This window comes from Hyposmocoma kahamanoa, unplaced genomic scaffold (genome assembly GCF_003589595.1).
Source record: "Hyposmocoma kahamanoa isolate Upper Pololo Valley unplaced genomic scaffold, ASM358959v1 91, whole genome shotgun sequence".
Lineage (NCBI taxonomy): Eukaryota > Metazoa > Arthropoda > Insecta > Lepidoptera > Cosmopterigidae > Hyposmocoma > Hyposmocoma kahamanoa.
The window spans coordinates 1,592,383-1,612,698 of record NW_020654684.1 but is presented as its reverse complement, the minus strand read 5'-3'; the positions used below and the strand labels follow the sequence as shown (position 1 = coordinate 1,612,698).

Genomic DNA, 20,316 nt, shown 5'->3' with positions numbered 1-20,316 from the left:
ATTATTTTTCCGCAATTTCATGAAGAAAAATAAATGAGACAAGCTGAGTCTTGATAGTTACGGAATTATAGTGTAGTGTCAACTGTTAGTGTCGCCAAGGAGCATATAGATGTCGGTGTCATAATTTTACGAAATGAACATCTTATTTCCTATGCACTATTAAATAAAAAAATAGACAAAATATAGAAGATATTTATGAAAATAAATAAGTTCATCTTAACTTTTAATCATTACAAACCAATATTTAGACAATAAATGTGAAAATAATATTGTTTCGTGATAGTACGAACTGAGCGAATGAATAGTCACAAAACATCATAGTTTTAACATTATTAAGCTTACTTTAAGCTCGTTATGGTACGAAAAGTCAATGTATGGGTAAAGTAATATTGTTTTAAGTGTTTGTGGTAGGCCCCTAGATTGATACAAGAGGACTAGGAGGACCGACCCCAAAAGAAATGGGACGTAGGGCAAAAATTGTGAGGTCGGGAAATCTGAGGGATCATGCGTAAGCTAGTGTATAAAATATTTATTTAAAAGTTTATGCAGCGGACTATATCAATGGAGTATCGGGTGCTAATAAAGAGTGGGCAAGATCAGCCTCATATCTTTCTACATTAGTTTTGTTTATAGTGAGCCTCTCTATCAACCTCTTGATTAGGAGGGAAGGGCACAAAGCCCGCACAAGAACCTTCTCAGTCAGGTCCTGATCCCAGATCAGCCTACCCGATGCCCTGACATGTAAGTAAACAACTCCCATATGCGTGTAATTTAAACCGGAAGCACTAAGGACTTAAGCACTTCCCTGGACGAACTCTTTCACAAGGAGCTCCACTGCTACTGCCTATGAATATGCCCTAATCCTCTCCTGAGACAAGCTCATATTGTTTTTGTCTTGTTTTGTTTAAGATTGCAAACCGCGTGACTCTTCACGAAATAACCAAGAAGTAGATACACCGAATTTGTAATTCCGACGTTTACGTGTGCCCGCAATTTATGCAATACGCAATACGCAGCAAAATAAATATTTTTATGGGGAATTCCGTATGAAATTATGGTACACAATGGTCGGTGAGGATAAATAGTGTTGGGCTATGTATGTGTAACAAAAGCTTAATCTTTCGAAGCTGTACTTTCACACGATTGAAAAAACAATAGATAGATTTGAAACGAAACGCTGTCTGATTGTAATGTCATGATTTATAAACTTATGCCATTGACTTACAAATAAATGGACGACGGGTCTAATACAAAAAACACGAAAAAAATGTCCCAAGTCAACCTATTTAAACGTAGTGACATGTAAAGGAATATGAAAAAGCTAAAACGTTGAATTTAAATTGTAATGTCATCGCAGTACTGTCTAATTTTGCTTGCTTCGCTGTCAGTCGAACAAACGAAGACTAAAGCGTGAATGACGCTCTGTATACGATTTTAACGCCCTATAAGTTCGGACACTTTTTAGCGCGGACCCGACGTCCATATAATTGTAAGTCAATGACTTATGCGGTCATTTTGAGAGTTTAATATTTTATTTCAAATTATGCATCTAATAATAATATTGTAAAAATACGTTTATCAAAACAGAAATGTATAAAACACAAAGTTGTTTCTTTAGTATTATCAGTGTAAAATTGTAGTAATAAATATACAACAAAAAAATTTTGTGTACAAATTTATAGGAATTACAATAATATGTACTTGTTAAAAATAACAGGTATTGAGAGAACTGGCCATCCCTAGCACTCGGTCCACGATCCACGCACGCCCTGCGCCCATAAGCTCCCCGGTCGCGACGGCGCTCGACCGTGCGCACCCGCTCCCAACACATCACGTTCGAAATTCGAAAATTTAAAAGTTATGTGCTATGTGCGTGTGAGTTTGACGAACGATTTACACTCTTATTACCGTGTGTAGACGATGGAATGTGCATTTGTTTACGTTCATTGAAAATCAACAGGAATCTCCGGTTCCTTCCATGGTGAGTATGAAAATGCATTTTGTGGTTGGAAAAGCGACTTATTGTTACAAGAAATTTTCGTCTTATCTAATAAGAAAGTCTGTTATTGTTATCTGTGGTGTTTGCGGGTTACAATGAAAAGGAATAAGGGTTCTTTGATGAACGAGTTGTTTTGGCGACATATTTTGTTGTTTTTCTGATTTTATCGCAGAACTGGATTTGGGTCGTAGGGGTGTGATTATTTACGTGTTTTATGGCTTCATGCGGTAGTCAAATCTGGGATAGTGTGGCATAATAATCTCAACTATTCACTTTTGTTATCGCTTTATTTTTTTTTATCTTTGAATGTCGTAAATAAGAAATTTGTTAATAACGCTTTGGTATTATTGCATTAAAGGACAACGAAAAAAGATTTTAATTTTTTATTGACTGAAAGACAATTCTTATACGCTGTACTTTGCAAAAATGCACTCTTTCATTTTCTCGCATTTTCAAATAGAAACGCAATTATTGCTTACGAGGTAAAATAAGCATAGATCTAGAAGATTTTCGAATAATATTTTTTCCCCATTTTCATATTAATTCAAAACGGTACACAACCGTTTTGAATTAAAATATATTAAGCACCACGGTTACCTACATGTCAATATTTATAACCTTAACTTTAGATTACATTACTATTTAGTGACAGTGTTATTGAAGTTAGTGGAAATGTGTCATAAAATGTAGAGCGTTTCAAATTAATTAGAATCAAAGCTAATTAGAATCAAAGCTAATTAGAAAATATTAAGCTCTTTTATTATTTTTAACTTTAATTGTGTTTACTATAAAGAATATACATGTATATAATTATTATAATTAATTGTATACTTTCTTCCATCAACCGCGTAACTAATGTAAGAAAGTATATAATCAAAATTGAAAGTAAAATCAATTGGAGAGCTTTAATTAACTAAGGAGATCTTATTTCCAAATTCGACAGTTTTAATGTATTTCGCGTTATTAATCGAGTCTCTAATTTATTTAAAATTGAATTATAAACAGCGTCTCTAGAGGTTAGACAACTTTTCAACTTTACCTTTTAACATTAAAACATTTTATAAGAAACATTCGCGGCTAAAATTTTAACAGGCCGACACGGGTTAAGTCACAGCGTCTGTCCTAAATGTCATTTCTGTATTAAATTGTGGAAAAATGGAAGGAATTCTTTGCAACTTAAAAATCAGTTGTTTTTTATTATTCTATATATACGAGTACATAAGATAACGCCTGTCTCCTATTGAAGTAGGTAGAGCTTGAACTTCCACTGGTGTCCCTGATGCACCCATTTTAATTTATTTACTTCACATTTAAATTCACAATTAACAAAACAAAGGATTTTTAAATAATATTAATAAAATGGGGTCCCCGCGGCAAGGTGCCCTAGATGCTGGCAGCGTTACCCTTTTGTATGGCCATGCTAATGAGTTGGGCAAGGTAGCTGCCAGACCCAGGGTTTCCTAGACAGTCTATTAATATTTTATATAAAATTTTGTACAGATGAAGGGCACTGGGACCCCACGGGCCAAAGGTTTCAACTCCAAAGGCTGTAAATAGGTAGTCGGAGCCGAGATCCTGGTACTTATTACTTTTTATTCTTTACTTTCTAGTATTTAAGCTTTTATTGTACCTTACCCGTATACTATCAAAATAAAAAATAATAATTCATAACAGCCACAAAACAAAACAATGTGCATAAATCTATACGGATATTTTTTTGTACGCGATATAAAAATTAAAATACATATTAAACATTGAAATTTCTCATAGAAATAAGCAGCACCTTTTGTTTGTTTTTTCCTTTTATTTAATGTATTCTGTGCTTTTTCCTGTGCAAGAAATATTATAAAAAAAATATAATATCAAGTGACGGGACGTACACGTCGTGCGCCTGATGGTAAGCTGTCCATAACAGTTGCAGTGCCACTCAGAGCTTTAAATCGCAAAGATCTGAGGGTTATTATCACTGCGCCCGTCACTTCGAGACATAAGTTAACAAGCCATGTCCCTGTAATTTCACCAGCACCCTTAACCCTTGAAAACCGGGACACAATAATGCTGACATTACTGCTTGACGGCAGTAATAGGTAAGGTGGCAGTAGCTCCCTGGACGAACTCTTTCACAAGAAGCTCTACTACTAATGCTACTGGGTAACATTAAATTTTTGGGGCACATATCATGGACAATACGCTGAAAGTATTTTTTTAAACAAGCACATATACATACACTACGGATTAATGGACAGGCGCAAGCCAGCACCGCTAACCCGACAAACAATGGGAAGCATTTGACACATCTGGTCTCCCTGCTACTCAGTCCATTCGGATAGTGTAGAAAGCGTTCAAAGAAAAGCACTTAGGATACTTAGTTACAAATGTGGTTATGGCCGCAGCCTCGTTGGCTATAGTGAGAGACTTGTCGAATTTATAGTGACCTCCTTACGTGTTCGCCGTAAGAAACAGTACCTCACATACTTGCATAAAGTTCTTCATGGTGAGATTGATTTTCCTTAACTCTTATATAAAAATCTAATATAAATAACTCTCTGTACGAGGCCCGAATACCCAACAAGACGTTTTACTTGCGGACATACAGGAATAATACTTCCTTTTACAATCCCCTTGTAAGAATGTGTTCACAACGAGATATCTATGAAAAACATTGATTTGGATATCCAAATATTATTGTTCCAAGATCCAGAGTATTTGAAGGAGTAGTAAAGCAACTTGCACTTGTATAGTTTTTCACTCATTCAATGTAATTTGTTGTCTGTTTTGTTGTCTATTTAATAACAAAATAAAAAAAAAAGACGATGGAAAACGAAAAATGTATACACAACTAACTTTGATACCGAATGGCGATTTTTTTTCACCACACCACCACCACGAAACAATTACTCAGTTATTGCAATTTAATTTGATATTCATCTATAAATAGAAAAGCTATTTTTAAATATGGCATACTGGCTATTTTTGGAGTTGTATACAAATATATTTACTAGCATAATAATATTTAGTAGCAGTAGAGTAAGTTGTGTGAGGTTCGTCCGGGGAAGTAAGGAAGACATACCAAATATTGGATACGTGCACAATACTGGATACCCCGCTATAATGAAAACTAAACAACACCATCTTTATTAAAAAGCTAAAACTACTTCGTCAATGCAAGTTACCAATATTTTGTTAGTTGTCTGCATTGACCTTATGTCAATGGTTGTCTGCGCAATTTTTTGCCTTCAGTTCGCTGTCAACATTCAAATTGTATTATTCCGTTCGACGATTTTTCGGATCTTGAATTCAGAACGCTGTTAAAGTATTGTAAGTGATATTATATTTTGTGACAGTATTATATAATAGCTAGGCACATAGATAGAATACAGAATTTTAGCGATAATTGCGCAGGGTGAAATTTTCGAAACCGATTATTGTACAAGGAGGTGGTTACCTCAATATTGGATACCTGGGTATCCACAATACTAGATATCTGATATTGGGGTATCTACATCAGTGGTTATATAGTGTCTTTCATATTTAAATGTTGAATTTTAAAAGGACCATTTAAATACATGCCCTGGTTAATATAGTGTACCCTATACTGAATATCCAATATTGAATAGTATATATACCCTGTACGGGAATCCATTATTAGGGTACATGTGAAAGCATCGTCGATTTTTCTAATAAAAACAAAATAATTATATAAAAATAAATGAACATAGGTATAACCTTAATTCATTTTCTAATGTAAAGTCTTTAGATAGACAATGACTGTGACTGCATTAAATATAAATTTTTAAATATTATATTAGTGTTTTTTTCGAATGTTCAAAAAGTATCCGATATTTAGTGCGTCTTGCCCCTACTGCCTTATTTATTTATTTTTCAGTGATAACAAACACTTGTACATGAAATGTTTACAATCAGAGTTAAATATTTCTAACATAGGTACACGTACAATCAACAGCGTTATCCACAAGTTACTATTAGAATTAAAATTAAAAGTGTCGTGTGTGATGGGTAGTGCCCAATAAACTAAAATAAATAAAAGGTAAATAAGAAATTAGCTCAGGGCATCAATAATAGCTTTTTTAAATTTAGAAGCAGGCACATGGATTATGTCAATATTGCTAAACAAATCATTGTAATGAGAAAGAATACGACGTAGAGGAACTCGCTTGCCAGCATTTGTTTTGCAGGTCGCCGTTTTAAACAACGAGTAGGAGCGCACTCGCCGTCGATAATCTCTCATTGGTACATTATATCTAATATGTTGCACAACATCCGGGCAATCAATTAAATTGTGACAAAGTCTATGGAGTGTTACAGATTGAAGAAGCATTCGTCTATTGTGAAGTGTTAGCATTCCAAACTTAGATAGTAAACCCTCGTATGACGTAATTTTTCTAAATATTTTATAATTTAGCTTGAATTTTTTCAATTTGTTCTGAGTGTTTTCTATAGTAAGGGTTCCAAATTGAGCACGCATATTCCACTTGAGGTCGAATCAGACTAATGTATAAAGATAAGTTGATAGACGAGAGAAGTCGGTAGCAGTTCTCATGACGAATTTATACATTCGAAACCCTTTGGCAACGATGGAGTCAATGTGTAGATCGAGATGTAGCCTTATCTATTTCTCCCGCTAAGCAGTAACGTGAGCAATACTGTGTTTCGGTTTTGACAGGGTGCTGGTGAAATTACAGGCACATGTGGCACTGCAACTGTTATGGATAGACTTTTCTCTTACCTCCAGGCGCACGACTTGTTCGTCCCTATACTTGGTATTTAAAAAAACCTATTCATGTATTGTGGTATCGTCGTTGTTTCCGATTTTCATAACACAAGTGCTTTAGCTACTTGCTTTGGGATCAGAGCAACGTATGTAATGTTGTCAAAAAAAATGAAAAAAATATATATGTTGGAAACATTGACTTACAAATAAATGGACGACGGGTCTAATACAAAACCACGAAAAAAATGTCCCAAGCCAACCTATTTAAACGTAGTGACATGTAAAAGCTATAACGTTGAATTTAAATTGTAATGTCATCGCAGTACTGTCTAATTTTGCTTGCTTCGCTGTCAGTCGAACAAACGAAGACTAAAGCGTGAATGACGCTCTGTATACGATTTTAACGCCCTATAAGTTCGGACACTTTTTAGCGCGGACCCGACGTCCATATAATTGTAAGTCAATGGTTGGAAATTATTTACCACGTAACGGTTGTTTCTTTATGCGTAAGTTGTTCAGTTGATTATAATAAATTAGCCATAGTAAAATGTGTACCTGAAACTATTCTAGTATCTATTCACGTTAATCCACTGCATAATAATAATTACGGTTGCCTGGAAGAAATTGCTACTTAGAATAAGGCCGCCTGTTGTACATCTGTGATGCTTCCTTTACTGCTCTATGTTGTCATTGTAATTTTTAATGTGCAATAGATAATATATTTTATTCATTAATTAATTTGTTCAATAATAGGTAAATAATGTGCTAGATAACGACATTTTCCAATTATTTAAGGAATTTTAGAACCTGTACTATGAATACCAGAACTACGGAATTCACTTAGTGGCACTTACCGGAACACTCAAATCACAAGCAATTTAGTTCTTTTCCCAAATAGGTTCTACCAGTAATCGAACCCGGGACTTCCTCAGCCAATGCCCTTCGTTCAAACCGCTGTGCCACTGGGGTCGTCAAATAAGAGTCGTCAATAATAATTTATCGGGTTTTCAGAGTTATTACAGTAAACAATAATTCGTCGTTTGTGTTTTTAGCCTATTTCGCCTCATTAATTTAGAATCAATACTTCAAATTATTGTTTGACTGTACTGGTAATGAGATTGTGAGTTTATGGCAAAGTTAATGTAATGTTTTGTAAACCAGTTTTGTTTCCGGATCTAAATTGAGTGCCTATATTTGACGACCTCCGTAGTCGAGTACTTGCACACCGGTTTTTATGTATGTTTATATAATAACTAACTTTTTTATAAATTATCTTAGATAAACGAAGTTGTAAATTTTTCTAATCGTCTCAAGCCGATTTCGAGTGTGGTATCACCTTTAGTTATCAAGTCTACAATCTCCAGTGACATGGACAATATTAGACTGACAACCTTTCACATTCACATTTCACATAAAAACACGATATTATCTAATTATTTCAGGCTTACAAGTCCAAGTTTCTTGTTTTAATCATGGATGTGATATAGGTATATTAAACAGCCAAAAACATTGACTGACGCGTTCCTAAAACTATCAAAAAACAAAAGAGCCTTGGTCTTGTATTACGTAGAGAAAGGACGACAGAAACACATTTTGTTCTGCGTTGAAAAATTGCCTCAGAAAATTATGTTGAGGTATTTTTCTAGTGGAGTTTCTTTTTACATGTCTCCTCCAGTTTTTTTCTATAACGAAGTAAAATAATAAAAAACATTTTCAGGCTAGTATTATTTATTAATCGAAAACAACTTGAGCCGATTAGAATTATTGACGACCTTGTTTGTCTAACGGTTTGCACTGTGGGCGTTGGATGATCGATTCCCGATAGGACCAAATTAGGAAATGAACTTTTGAATTGAATTTGATGAAGTACCCTAGGTACTTCCTAAAACAGTACTTTTTGAGCCCAGGTGTGGTTTTCTGACACATAAAAAAAAACGAGTGTCGACATCAAATAAAAAAAATATTTTGGACATTTATCCATAACAGTTTGTACCAGAACAACTTAAAACAGGGTTAGTGTTACAAATAATTATTCTTTTTTGTATACATTAATATGCATTCGGGTCCAGTACCCATGAAAAGATCCTTGAAAACACTCAGGAGACTGTTATCGCTGCCACTAATTCTGCGTATCTGAGAAGCCGCTCTTTTTCGCATAATAACTTCAAAACCATAAACACGAGCGTTAGCGAACATTCCCGACGCACTGCAGAATCGTGGCATCTGTAACAGTAGAATAAATAACAGTACTAGTTAATTTAATAGCAGTAGAGCTGCTTGTGGAAGAGTACGTCCAGGGTAGTACTGCCACCTTACCTATATCTGCCGCCAACCAGTAATGTCAGCATTACTGTGTCCTGGTTTTGAGGGTGCTGGTGAAAAATATGTCTCAAGGTGACCGGGCGCAGTGGCAGTGCCCCTCAAATATTTGCGATTTAAACTCTGAGTGGCACTGGCTACCATCAGGCCACACGACTTGTTGGTCCCGTCCCTTGATATTACAAAAAAAACTGCACATCCTGAACATATTATCATATAACACGCGTAGGGCGCTGAGAGAGGTTTTTGGGCGTAGTTGACCCATAGGCTGCATGTATAAAATGACTAACAGTAGGTACGCTTAAATGAAGTAATTTTAACGTTGTCAGTATATTTCGTAAACCTTCGGACTAACATGTTGCCCATGGCGCCAGCTACCTCCGCCATATCTGTACTTCTAAATCGTCTTTTAAGTCCTCTAATACCTGTACGAGGAAATATTTCTACGCGGCCACGGGTGGCACATACTATTCAAAGTTAATATTCTTCTGAAATAAAAGAAGCGGCGACGACTTTGAAGAAGTGTTAAAAAGACGTTGTCTGGTTCGGTCTAATTACATGGATACGGAACTTTTTTCTAATCGGTTTATTGCAATTCAGTGTGAACAAGTGTGGTGACTCCCTTAGTAGATATTTCAAAAATAGATACCTATCTAAATATTGAGAGCGGAAAGAGGGTTGAACCAATTTATCGTGCTCGCCTTTCATGCAGCAGAGTCAACATTCTCCTCAATCATACTTAAGTAAATAACACAATTTCTGTAACTTTCAAAGTACGTTTTCCTAAAACGGCTCTGTGTCCCTTTCTATTTTTATGGTATCAAGTGAAGGGACGAACAAGTCGTGCGCCTGGTGGTACAAGACATAGCTGTGTATAACAGTTACAGTACCACTCAGAGCTTTAAATCCCAAAGACCGCAAAGCAGGAGGAGCACTGTGTCCGTCATCTTGAGACATAAAGTTGGTAAATCCCGTGTGCCTGTAGGACTGGAACACAGTGAAGATATTTATACAACAGACGATTATTCATTTCGGTCGATAGCCAGGATCCTTTCCTTCCCTCAAACAACGACATCCCTTCAAACAACGACAGCGTTCTCGATTCGTCGTTTCAAACAGTCTGAAACGACGAATTTGTGAGAATTATATTGAGGGATTATAATTCACACCGGGCAGTTGCTTCAACTGTACCAAGCACATGTATGCTGCCATTTATGGGATGGCTCTGCTAAATACCAACTGGCCACATTGGATTCATTTGAGAAGCGTACCAAGAGGCTTATAGGTGACTCGGAATGAGGCGAAGCTGCAGAGCGTTGAACATAGTCGTATCTTTATTCTAGAGGATATATCACGGAGTGCGATGGAATAGCATAATTTGATTCCGGCTTCCCCTTTCCATCATCTTGGGACTAGACGTAGGCTGGGATTCCACCTCTATGTTGTGGATATATATATGGCGAGCGGCTAGAGAGTGGAATTCCCTGCCTGCGGACTTATTCCCCGAACGCTATAATTTGGACGTTTTCAAGGCGAGAGTGAATAGGCATTATTTAGATGTGCATGCTACATTGTCGACCTCATCGTCACTTTCCTTCAGGAGAGATAGAGATAGAGATATGATGATGATGGTATTCATACAGGGAATTTCCTACTTAGAGACTAGGTAAGTATTAGTGAGGTTGCCAACTCTGGCGTTCAAGTTGACAGCATTAAACATCGACGTTATCGATTCGTCGTTTCGATCAATCTGAAACGAGATGGATCACGAAGACAAAATCATACCGAATATGGGGGCCATTATGCTCACATGACTGCACAACTTATTGGCCCCGTTACTTGATGTCTTAAAAAAACATTAATAGGTTTTGCCACAGATAATATAATACTATATTTTACTAACAACTCACGCCGATCTTAGATAACAGTTGAAGTTCCTCAACATACCACCTAAACTCACAAAAACAGTTACAAGAAAATGCAAAGTTAGAGGTCCTCCAAGTTAATGGTAATTAAGGTATTCCAGGCGCGACGTTAACGATCAATACATTAATTTTGTTTGCATCGCAGTAAGGTAAGAATAAAATTTGTAATTGTGACGGTTTCTATACTAACAAAATACAGTTTCGAGTACCTTTCTATGAAATCCAGCAGCGTTTTCAAATTAACCAACAGTTTAAAATTATGCAAGGGATTGTGTTGTAACAAAGACGTGTTTTAATTAAATAAATTAATATTAATAACAGAAACACCTAAATTTAAAGTTGCGGGTAGACAAAACCCTAACTAACTTATTGTTCTATGATCTTGGAGTTTTTTTTATTTACGTTTCACATTTAACAAATTATTATCATTAAAATTGATCCGAGCAGCTGATGGTTGAAACTACAGACTGATTTGTTAAATCCATATGCTGTAAAAATAACATGTTTATACCTTATTAATCTTTGAAGTGTATATAAGTAAATTGTGCATGAAAAATCAATATGCTTGTTTGACACGGTTACAAGTAAATCTTTATACAAGTTATGTTTTCACAAATACATGGATGTACGAAAAGAGCTTAAGTCTTCTTGTCTATGTCGGGTGAATATGTTGGATGAGGTAATACATCTCAACCTAACCGCAAGTTCTTGACGGCTTTATAAAGATGTATAAGGCTTAGCATTATAATAATGATTTGCGAGTTCTGGGCGTTTTTCATGAATTAAAATAAAACATTCGCGCCTATATTTAAATAGACAATATAATGTTACAAAGAAAAAAGTTTTTTTTTGTACTATTATTTTCTGAAGCAAAATTGAAAATAATAAGTTACCAAAAGGCCTTGTAGGTGTAACTGAAATCGTTAATTGTAAACAAAACGCTGCGAAATGCTTTGGTTTAGGTCATTAATTAGTCGGATAAAGCGAGTATCTTGTTTCATAGAAAATGGTAAGTAAAGTTTTATGTAATGTTTGTAAAGCGGACTGAGAAAATGGAAGTCATAATTTGATATAATTACTGCGTTAGTTGGTTCTTAGCGCCCAGTTACGCGACGCGAGTTTTCGCTCGGCAGCCGCGCGGCGATCAGTCAGTTACGTTGGGCGCACTATAGGTTTTCGGAATGAATAAGAAAAACATATTACAAATGGTCAATGCTCAAAATATTCTCCGTTAGCATTAATGCACTTTTTGAAAACATTTATGCCACTCCTCCGTAACAATCTCTGAAACATATTTTTCATACTCTACGACAGCCTCTTCAGGTGATGAAAATCGTTGACCGCTTAACTGGTTTTTAATTTTTGGAAATAAATAAAAGTCACGAGGTACCAGGTCGGGACGCGGGATGGCTCATAAGGTCAACGTTGTTCATCTTTAGAAATCATTTGTCTGTCTGGCCGTGTGAGAACTGGCATTATCGTGGTGCAAGATGATACGGCGACGTATACTGTCGAAAATCTACTTGACAGTAGGGCTACAAGATTTTCTGGTGTTTTTTTGCGATATTTCATTAAATTTAGATCATAAGATTGTAATTTTTTTGATGTTATGTTAAATTTTGGATAGGCTTTGATTCCGTCAATCAAACTTAGATTAAAATTCGGAGTTTTTGAGATATTTCTGATTCGATTCCTTACGTTCGAATACACTTAAGAAATTGGATCGAATCTTGCAGTTTTGATAGTTTTCTTCGGAATTGAAAGAATGAATTATATCGAATGTGATGCATTTAATAGTTTACAATTAATATCGTTGTATATTTTTGTCTAAATTGTGACTATGGAAACTGTTATTAATGACTTGTCATTTCAATTAATATTAAAGGAATTAATGTTTTCAAAAATTAAGTGGAAGATAAAGAAACATACATCAAATAAAATAAATAATTATGAACTATAATAGACTGTTCGAAACAACATTTTAGTACTAAATAGGAACATACTGATAATCAGTCTCTAGACGATTTGCATAACGATGTCTGATTGTAGTTTACGACTTAACTAATTACAACAAAACATTAAAATAATACTTTCTTGAAGACAAAATAATCTTCTGATAGAGCTTACTGAAACAAAAAGCTGTATATTTTTTTTAGTAATTAAGTTCCCCATTTAGTATTAATAATCATTTTTATCAGATATTTAAATTATTAACACAATTTTAAGAATAATATAATATGAGCATATTATGCTTATCATGAAGAAAAAGAACAATCAATGAATTAAAACAAAATGGTCTTCTAATACAGCTTATTGAAACGAAAAGTAATATATTTTTTTAGTAATTGAATGACCTGAAAAGCCATGGTAGCGTAAAGGTTTGGTCTACCGCCTCTCAAGCAGAAGGTCGTGGGTTCGAATCCGGAACTAGCACCTCTGAGTTTCTCAGAATTTTGTGCGAAATATAATTAGAAAATAGGCAACTGCAATCAATATTCTAAACACCCGGAGATTGAAATAGTGGGCAGACAAAAAGCGCCACAGCGGAAAGAGTCCTATTTAACTTTTATTTCTTACCTGTTTCTGCCGCCAAGCAGTAATATCAGCATTACTGTGTTCCGGTTTTGATAGGTAAGGGTGCTGGTGAAATTACAGGAACATGGGGCTTGTCCACTTATGTCTCAGGGTGATGAGCGCAAGGAGAGTACCCATCAGATCTTTGAGATTTAAAGCGCTGAGTGGCACTGCAACTGTTACGGACAGGCGTGTAGCTTACTATCAGACGCACGACTTGTTCGTCCCGTCACTTGATACAAAAAAAAAAGAGTTAAAAAATATGTCGCGGCTGTTAGGAACCGTCCGCTCAATAAGTCTGCAACTGCCGAGCATTTGCTGGATTCAGGACCAAACCACTGGATTGACCTTCATAATCCCAAGATCCTTTCTACATAACATCATCACTATAGCACAATAGTACGTGAAGCTATTGAAATTGAAAAAGCACCGTAATTTGAACAGAGAAGACGGTTTTTAAGCTTTCATCGTCGTGGGATCCAGTCATCAGCAAATGTAAACGACATCAAGTGTCGCCCTACAAGTCGCCAGATATCGTGAGTGTTGTGTATCGGTCTAGTGACAACCCTAGTGCACAAGTATATAATAAAAACCAAGTACGGGTAGTTAGAAAAACTCACACGGCTAGAAGATGTTGACACTCGCCTCTTCAGTCCTTTCGAGACCATAGAAGTTACAATACGTTCAAAACGACGAGATAATTAAAATATATTTTATACGTAACTAAAGCCCGAACTAAAAATTAAATAATTTGTGAAAATCATGAAAGTTTAAATCAAAAAAATGTTATATCAAAAAATCATTATTGTGTTTAGGTATATTGATATTAGGAATTGGAATACCAATATCAGCCATTCGGAGAGTTCTTATAACTATCGTACGATGATTTCGTCAACACTTGTGGAGAATCTGCAGCTAGAGGCAAAATATTGTCAGGTATTGATTGTGCATTATCACAATTTGGTTGTATGGGAAATGGCATTGGAGTTCTCTCATTGCTATGTAAAATCACTGCGATATTATCGCTATTAATTTGATCTGTTGTTGCTTACAAGAGTGAAATACTTTTACAGTGATTGCCAGGCGGCCAAAGTTGTTCTGGCGACAGTTCGTCGTCGACCTCTAGCGCCTTGAAATCCAAATTCACTTATTCGTACTGATGAATCAGAATTAGAAGTATGTAATATGAAGTATGCTCTTTTTCCTGTAAGGATCATTTCAATTTAAGTTTGTCGCTTCTGCAGTCCCGATTTTTTCTTTCGGTACAATTAAATGATCCTTACAAAAAACTGAGTCAATCAAAATTTAAAAAATGACATTTTATTCTTTTCTAAGTATTATAATTATGAACTCACGCTTGACCAAATAAAAAGATTTATAATGGTTCCTAAGAAGTTTCCTAGTATCCTTTGTTTTAGCAAAAAAAAAACATACTGTATATTAATGATAAGGGTAATAAAATCAAAAATGCATTATAAATTACATTGTTTAAAAAAAAAATTAAATTCAAAACAAAAAAAAATTGTGAAGTATCTACTAGTACCCAGAGAATTGTATACTTTTCCACCAACGTTAAGTACCGAAACTGGTAATTCTGGTGATGTTTTAAACATTTTTATCTACGTAAATAATCGAAACTATCACATTCGATGATGATAAAAATAATATTGCTATGTAAATAATGGCAACAAACAGTTTCGATTAAAACATTAGAATGGTTTCCATAGTAAAGTATTGAAACTACGATTTACGATATAACTTATTGCTAAAACTCCGTTGTATAAAATAGAAACTTCGAGTTTCGATGGTTTATTCGGGTAATACGTAAAAAAGAGAATTCAAACAGATTATTAAATGAAAATACTTACAATTCCTCACTAATCCAGTGCGTATAGCTTTGTCTTACTTAATATATATAATGTAAATACCCATAGTGGGTATTAATTATAATTATGATCAAATAATAAATGTAAAAAACTGGCCTGGAACAGTGTTTTGTACTTGGATTGGGTTGGAATTACTTCCATTTTGACAAAATTCAATACGTTGGATGATCTTGTAGGTCCTTTATGCATCTTGAAATAGTAGTTACACTTATTCACTTAAAATATGTAACGCATAATAATTATTTTATCGCATTCACAACCAATAAATGACAAATAACAGGCGCGTGGTCGGCGCGGGCAGCGTAAATAATCGATAGTCCTAGTTGCGTCCGGCTCACTTAGTTTCCCGCGCTTTCATTTCCCGCCTAAACGGATGAAAATTGAAAATACGCGAGTTTACAAGGGAACAGCGGCAGACATTTGATACTTTACGTGTTGTTAAAATAAAAACTAATAAATTGTTATGTTTTATTGCAACCGAAAGATAAACTATTAAATGCAGATTACGCTGATAAAAAATTGTGTATTTTAAGTTTCGATTGTATACGTAGGGACAGTCGAAATAGTCGTGTACCAATCACTACTCACGGTACAACGACTCTCCAAAGCAACAGTAGCCACGTGTTCCATTTTATTAAAAAAAGAAGCAGTCGTCCGCTTAGAGGCACTTTGCACGTGCGCCACTTTGGTTGGTTTCGTCTCATCTCGAAAGACCCATACGCACGATTGCTGCTTTGTTTTGGGATCGTAATTATAAATACATGTTTCGTCACCTACTACTATGTCCCACACCAAATTTGACGCCTCTTCGTTGAATCTGATAAGCATGGCATTGTACCAAGTGACGCGATCCGTTTTTTGAGCCTCAGTAAAATTGTGTGGTCTCCACCGAGAGCACAGGTTTTTCGCACCCAAATGTTTGTGTAGTATTGATTGTATTTGACTCATGCCTATGCTTAAAAATACCCGAATCTCATGGTATGTCACATGCCTGTCTGTTTTGATCTTACGGCGCACAGCATCGATGTTTTTGTTGTTCACAGCAGTTGACGGGCGACCAAGTCGTAGAAAATCGTACTACGAAAATTTTCACGAGTTAAATCCATGGTGATGTAGACAACCAATTTCTAAAATGACGCCACAAATATAAACACAAGTAACAGTCAGATGAAACAAACTGTATTCTACTGTATAACTGTATTCTTTCAAATGTTGTGATTACTTTTTAAATATTGTTTATGTAAGTGGCCAGTTCCAGAAACTTATTGTGCGCCCTATGTGCCAAGCTTTCACGTACATAATGCCTAATCCGAATTCTATTTCCTAGGCAACAACATTTAAATTCCTCTGAATAATACAACCGCCAGGCCGCCGCGCGGTCGCCGCGTAGATCAAAGGCAAGCCAGACTCGTCTGCGCGATGAAATTCGTGTCATATAAATGAGCCCTTTATCTATAAGTAATGGGTGAACAGCAAGTCAAGTTGTGACACTTCTTTTTTTACGATACTAAGTGGCGGGATAGGCGAAGCTTCTTGAAGAGTACAAGATATTTCGACGCCTCCTACGTAAAGTGTCATATGTCGAAATTGCCAAGTTTACAGGAGAGTGTTTTAAAGTTCTCCGTTTCATTCGGCAAAGCTTGTTACTCACATAGAGTGATCATCTAATAGATCATCTAGCCGATATCTAGGATTTTATGATACTCAACGTGTGTAACGAAATTTGCCGACCAAAAGTGAGAAATCTAAAGTCACGTGTTATGCTTATTTCAGTGAATTCAGAACTTTAAAAGGCTCCCCTGTAAACTTGGCATTTTTGACATACGATACTTTACGTGGGAGGCGTCGATTTATTCGCTGAAAAATGTAGATTACAATGAAGATATTATTGTATAGTGGCGACGGCCGTGGTCAAGTGGCTTGCACACCGTGATCTCTGAGGTCCCGGGTTGTATCCTGTATTGGGCATTACAAATCCTTTAACCTTTTTAAGGATTTGTAAGAGATGCGTAAATGATACCGAAGCCCGCTCACGCGATGCGCTCACCTTACCGCAAAATGGCGACTATTTGGTTTCGCAATTAGAAAAGGATTCAGTTAAAGTACAAGTTTTTAAAAATAAAAACTATTATTCTGCATTGCTAAATAAATACTCTCCGTACTACAACAAAAATATCTCAAATGCAGTAATACACCGCAAATCCTGCACTTAATAAGCACTAATGAAATTTTTGGTGCACTTGGGTAAATATGATAATATTCCGTTTGAGTGGTTCTAATGTTTACCATGAAAGTTTATAAACATTTCTATTCAGGGTAAACTTAAAAAACGCAACTTACGGTTTTCAATAAATAAACACCGACATAACCAGCCCAAACAATAACATACACGATTGTCGTGACGTATTTTTGAAGTTGTTTATTTGTTTAAATGACAGACCCAGGCATTAAAAACTTTATGGTTTGCTAGAGTAGTTACCGAAATAGCAATTAGTATTAGTTCTTTTACCTGTTATAACTTCGATATCCGATAAATCGGCATAAAATCATCACCGGCACCTCTAGGTGTGGTATGCTTCCAGAGACGCATGGATCGCGTGAGCGGGTAATTGAGGAGAAAGTACACACGGTGACGAAACTCTGCCCGTTGCTAGATATGTACAGAGCAATATCTTTGGCGGGGAGTATGTTGCTGCTGTTGTTGTTGTTGTTGGATTCCCAGCCGGGTTAATGTAGAAAACTAACTTTTTTATATTGTCTCGGGTCTGGGTATTTATGGCGTAGTCGTTGGTTCCGATTTCCATAACACAAGTGCTTTGATTACTTACTTTGGGATAACAGCAACGTATGTGATGTGGTGTAATATTTATTTATTTATATTATTATTATATCGTACATTTTACCAAAACCTGGCATGCGAATATTTTACATATTGCTTATTTTGATGTGGCATGCATTTAAAGTGAAATATAAATTATAGCATAAAATAACAATCAGAATTAATCAAAGCATAGGAAGTTGAAATATAACACTATTTTTAGCCAGTAATATGAGCAATACTGCATTTCCGTTCTGATGGGTGCTGGTGAAATTACAGGCACATGGGACTTGTTTACTTATGTCTCAGAGTGACAAGCTGCAGCGACAATGCCTCTCAGATCTTTGCGATTTAAAGATCTGAGCGGCCCTGGAACTATTATGGACAGGCGTGTCGCTTACCACCAGATTCACTGCTCGTTCGTCCATTCACTTGATATCATAAAACTGAACTGTTTCTTTCAATTTATGTGGCCCTACAACTAAAAGTAAAAACCTGATATCTTTAAATGTTAGCCCTTATGTCTTTATACACATCTACAGTCAATTATAACGATATAGTTAAACCTTTTCGGTGCCCCGATCGCCATAAAACTTATCCGTACAAATATTTGTACTCCATTCCAGAGCTAATAGACCATTCTCGAACGCTTAACTGCGATCATCGCCTCAAATGGCCGAAAGAACCTGAGAGTTAACTGAAAATTGACGATAATAAAAACCTTTTTTAATAGCTGAGGGTTTATTTACCCCAATGTGTGTGAAACAAAGAGCTTTATAAAGTATAACTGCCTGTGGCCGAACCGTTATCATGCTCATCTCCCATGCAGAGGTCCCAGGTTTGATTCTCGGGCCGAGAAAAATATTTGTACATTTATTTTTCTCGTGAGTTTGGGTGTAATTTGCGATTGCCTATGTGTGTGTTTATGGCACCCGTGATACAGGATTTCCCTAATTGCGGGGTTATTACGACCAACTTATTTATTTAATGCTAAATTTCTTAGTGTCCGATCTTCTTGTTCATAGTTATAACAAACTAGTAGACCAATTTCACAAAAAAATTATTGAATATCGTGACAGTAAAACATCGTGACATTTAATAAAAACATCAACAGTAAAGCGACATCTTTCGTCAGCGATGGTAGCTGTAAAGGTACATCTTTGAGTACCAGAAGACATAAATTTCTCACAGATAGCGCCACGGAATAAAAAGACGTTAAAAACCAAAAACATACAAACAAAAGCACATAGAAGAATTCTTTAGGTCCGCTGGTTCGTTCCGTGGCTTAGTTGGCATGCACCTGCAACGGTTTGTTAGAAGACTGTTCGAATCCGGCCGGATATAAGTTTTTTTTCTTGTAAGTTTTCGATCTTTGTTATTAACAATTATAAAAAACTAATATAGTGCACTTCGTGACATTCAATAACAGCTTGAAAATTACATGTACATTATCGTACACTTAGTACTAATTTAATACTACACCATTCTTCAACTTGGAACAGATGAAAATTGTGCACAATATTAACATGAAATAGATTACTTAAATATACAATTTAAAAATAAAAATAAATAATTAATAATTATAAGAAACTAGTAGAATCATTTCACAAAAAATAATTGAATATCAATTAAATAAAAATTTAAAATACATTGAATAGCGACATCTCTGGCCAGGACTGGTAACTGTAAAGATATCTAACTGGGTGATACAACTTTCATAGATTTCTCAGAAATGGCGCTACGACTAAAAAGTCGTTGAAAAAACCAAATACAAAGATACGACCCAAGCACATAGAAAAATTCGTGAGGTCCGCTAGTTCGTTCCGTGGCTTAGTTGGTATAGCGTCTGTAAGCTAGAAGACGTCGTTTCGAATCCGGCCGGATCGAAGGAATTTTTTCCGAGTGCTCGATCAAAGTATTAATAATTATAATAAAAATAAACTTTTGTAAAATTAAAAAAAAGAAAACTTCGAGAAAATTTCATAAAAAAATAAATAAAATTGATGCATCTTGAACCTAGTTGTGAGGTCTCATAGACGCTATAAATTATTTTAAATATTGGT

The 20,316-nt window shown here is 35.6% G+C and overlaps 1 protein-coding gene across 2 annotated transcripts in view; it reads left to right on the top strand.

The window, feature by feature from the left end:
• Positions 1-1,772: 1,772 nt before the first annotated feature.
• Positions 1,773-20,316, top strand: part of LOC113236330 (leucine-rich repeat-containing protein 24-like) — a 154,973-nt gene continuing 136,429 nt past the window's right edge. For both annotated transcript variants that reach the window (XM_026472351.1, XM_026472350.1), the window contains exon 1: positions 1,773-1,981. The gene's annotated coding sequence lies outside the window, so the exon portion shown is untranslated. The remainder of the gene's footprint in view (positions 1,982-20,316) is intronic.